Genomic DNA, 4,542 nt, shown 5'->3' on the forward strand with positions numbered 1-4,542 from the left:
ATCTGCTGTACGGCAAGCAGTTGGTGACCACGTCACAACGAGGGAAGTTAACCACCAAGATGCGCCGGTGGAACGTGATGTTTTATGGAGATCTCCCGTACATCTGAGGAACTGCTACTTCCGGGGACGATTAACAAGTGGTGGTAATCGAGAGATCCGACGGACCGTATTACTCTCGACTTCAGCGTCTACGAGGATAGAGCTGGTCTGTTGAAGGTGTTATATGTCTTGGTGTTGTTGCTCCACGGAACGGCCAAATTGACGAAGCGATCGTATGCGTGTAATCTAGCCATTCGTATCCGATGAAAACGAGAACGGAAGATCGTGCTGGATGATGGCTTCATCGAACGGACGATCAAACTTACACAGAGCGATGGTGAAATGGACGTTGAGCGACTCAAAAGCGTATACGAGACTCCGCGAGGACTAAACGAAGGCAGCCAGATCGCACATCTGCAGACTGTGAAAAAAGTTGACGTTGTAGCAAGACGGCCGTTTTGTTATGAAATTGCCTCCGGTTTGTTATCTGTTGAGCGAGTGGTTCATATTTTGCTGACAGCGTTGCAGTATTGGCATGGGTGCGAGTACTGCCACCGTGATATTCGATGGTGTAACATTGTGTTAGTGCCGACCTCTGGGGTCAGCTCTTGGGTGTTGATAGACATCGACGAGTCACGTCAACCCAACACAACGACTATTCGGTGGATCCACCGGTGTCATGGCCACAAATTACGAGTCCAGCACGACTGAGTCAGCTTGGTCAGCTGATGAAGGAGCTCCCCTCTGAATTTTCCGGCGATCTGAAGACTATGCAAGCGATGCTTCTATCGGTGGTAGATACGCTGGAGTTGATGGCAGAAGTTGCGCTTACAACGCTGGAGGCGTACACTCGATCCACTCTTTTAAACGGCTTTCCAAACCGGTTACATTATGATGTCATACTTACTAAAGTTGCCGTGGTGCTTCAATCTAATGGTGAATTGACAAATTGTGGGAATGCTAATTTTCGGAGCCAACCTCATATAACTAGAAGGACTGTGAATACGCTGACAACCAAGCTCCCAATTTCCATTTATATGTCTCTTCTTCTCTATACCCTAACCAATATCTAATTGTAATTTTAAAATCTGGGAAACCGACCAGCACATAATTGTTAATATTTCAAATCACGAAGTTCCGAACTTCACGCACTTACTGGATTTTAACCAACAGTCACTCTAATGACACCGTACAGTGTATCCAAATTCACATTGATAGGGCATTCAAGGCATCAACCGGTGATACCGTTGATACTTTGAGCTGCTGTGATTCATCTTTCTGCCAATGAACCCGAAATTAGGTGGGGTATGACCTCATCCTAACACAGTAGTGCAAAGGATTCTAGTGTATCTCATGAAAAGACAAATTTTAATCAACTTGGTTAAGACAAATTAGCGAGATTCAATTCACCATGCTAATTTGCAGCAAGTCCTATATTGCAATCGGCGTTTGCGCCGGAATATCGACTGTATAACGCTTTTGGAAGCAGCCATTTCCGGCACAGATACTGATTAATGCACATCCAAGCTCTTGTTACTCCCGCAAAATCTAGCGCCAGGTCGGGAAGGGTCCTTCCTGTCACTAAATCCGCTTCGTTTTTTGTGCCGTAAAAAGCGTCAATGGCGCCGCGCTGTTCTGCTGGCAAGGACCAACGCAGTGTGAAGCATTATTCTTTTGCTTTGGAAATCTGAGGGCAACAACCGCGGAAAGTATCTCGTCACAGTGTCCACAACTCCCACCACAATAAAGATAAAGGGAAATTGAATGATCGTTGAGGACTCCCCACACTCATTGTACCATGCCCACAATGACGGGCTTAACCATGAAAAATGATGAAGCGACTTACCCTTTCGCCAGTATGAACTGCATCGCCTCAGCGTATTTACCGTTTTGCAGCTCGTAGTGCTCATCCTCAATAGTAATTACTCATTTTTTCTTAAGCAAAGAGCCTCAACTAATATAATTAAATACAGTATCGATTTTGAATGGAAAAGCGTCTTTACCTTGATTAAGTTTTTAGTACTCTTGGATGTAGCGAGCGGATTTCGATCCACTACACTCGTACTAGTTCTTGTATAGAACGGAAGGTCGGAGGCCTTAGCTCAGCTTTCGCTGAGCAAAGAGCTACAGACGCCCCGCTTCACTTGGTAGCACTTGTATTTAATCTACGCCTGACGCGCTGCGACTGATTCTCTGTGACGATGGAGCAATAATCCTATTTGCCCTAGGGCATGCAGCACGGCCTTACTAAGCCGATGTCCCTGCTGAGCCCTTGGGGTGCGGAACACCTTGTTTCGCAAGAGCCCGAAGCATTAAACGCGGGTCTAGAAACGTTTTTGAGCTATGAAAGAGCTCTGCTCGAGCACCTACAGCAGAAACTGTCAGCGTCGACTGCGTCCACGACGCCACCGTCGACGACGGATGACTCCTCGCAAACCCGGTCGCTAATGGTGAGCGTTAAGACTTTCGAGAGAAAGGATAAAAAGAAGTTCCTGCTCTCAGCTTTTGCAAGCTTTCTCGCCGCCAAACCAGGTAAATCGCGTGCGATCGCGTTTTCTTGCCGACCGATAGGGCAAGAAGGAGTTGGTGAACTTTGTCCAAGAGTTAAAATTTCTTATTGTTGGGATGGCAGCCGATAATCCCCTGACGGCGGTCACAGTGACCGTCTTTATGGAGGGTCTCCGCACTATCGTGGCCAGAACGAAAGTCTTCAGTGCGCATCCGTCTTTTTCTGAAGAGGCGGTAAATGTGGCATTGAATGCCGAGTCATATTCAAGTCAACACGACTTGGTTGGAATGCGCACTCTCGAAGCTCGTCGAGCGGGCCTGAGCCAATAATCTCAGCTATGCTGAGAAAAAAGAAGGTAGAGATCCTAGCGTTTAAACACTTGACGGTGTTTTGCCTGTGTAGACACCCATCACCGTCGGACTTATTGTCCCCATGCGCAAAACGCGTCAAGGTTCATCGAATTGTTCCGATTCTCACCTGTCTGGTCTGTCAAGAGGAAACGAGAACATCCAGTAGGTGCGGAGCGCCCTACTGAGGGAGATCTGAGTTCTGTTGAGCCTCTGGGAGGCATAGGTCAACAGGGCCCAGCCTCGAAGAGCTACGTGCTCTTGAACACAGAACGTGTATGCAAGCCGGGCTTGTTGGTCGTGAAAGCGACCGTGAAGGGCTATGAAAGCCATGGAAGATTCGTATCGATTCCGGAGCGTCGAGCAGTTATGCTGGACACTCCACGATGGAAGGGAGTCAGCTGTATGTTGAGGCGCTTAAAGCGCGGTTGAGTGACATCGTCACTGTTTGTTTAGCGACAGGGACATGTGTCACGGCACCGAGGCTTCCTGTGGTCCTCGGTGTCAAGTTTCTAGACTTTGATAGCTGGAACGCCTTTAGACTTGGACTCAAGGTATAACCTCATCTTTGGTATGGCATGTTTGAAACACTATGAGCCATTGATCTATTTGAGGTCGAAGACCTTGGGCGCTACGCGTCTCCTGGTAAAGCTTCGGAGAGTCATTAACCCACATCAGCCAAAAATCCAGAGGCGCTTTTAGCGCGGGCCCTGGGCCGGGACGGCCTATGTACTCGACATCGGTGTATCCAAGGTGTCGAATACCGAAGGTGTATCGGACAGGTGGCTCGCGTGCTGAACGTGGAGTACATTTAATCCACTTAGCATTGCTCAAGTATCAAAGCAGTTGCTGCATGCCAAGAGTAGCATGCTCGGACGAGGTCCGAGGCATCTTGAGCTAGGCCCTTCCGATGCGCGTGGAGTGGCACGTTATCAACTGGACAAAGACTGCGTAAATAACAGTTCTCCGTCGGAGGCTATTAATAACATCAAGACACCGATTGCAGCGGGGCTGCCGTAGCCCTTTGCTTAGAGGAAGTTAAGCTTAGGTCATCGACCTTATGTTTTATACAAGAACCAGTACGAGTGTAGCAGATCGCAATCCGCTACCTCCAAGAGTAGTTAGAACCTAAAACTAACGCTAATAGACTCTTTTGGTAAAATCCTAAACTGACTTCTATTAATTTTTATCTGCGGCAAAGCCGCCTAATTTTCAATGTCTAAATTTTTCTAAATATATATAGTAAAACTCAATACATGCATAATTACTGGCTACCCAGCCACGTAACGTATTCTTATTTTGGAGCAGTCACACCATGCCCATCTTGTGTGACTCAAACCCCTGTTACCAGGGAACGTGTAACCCCGTTACACTCTCCCCCATTAAGATTGAGAACATTTACAGTTTCATTCTATTATTGCCTCAACGAGGCTCGCGTGTCCGCTCGACATTGCAACATGGTTCGTTGAAACAATACGACTTCCGTGGTCAATGACCCTGTTTCAACGACACTGAAGTCACCAAGTCTCGCTGGTTTTGACAGCGCGCACGGGCAAAGCCCAACTTCGTCTCCCGCGCGCGGTGTAATGTCGGAAGTGCCTCCGAGGGATGCAGATCATAGGCTCGATGAGCACGAGCGTCGCGCTT

This window comes from Plasmopara halstedii (assembly GCF_900000015.1).
Source record: "Plasmopara halstedii genome assembly, contig: Scaffold_322, whole genome shotgun sequence".
Taxonomy (NCBI): Eukaryota; Oomycota; class Peronosporomycetes; order Peronosporales; family Peronosporaceae; genus Plasmopara; species Plasmopara halstedii.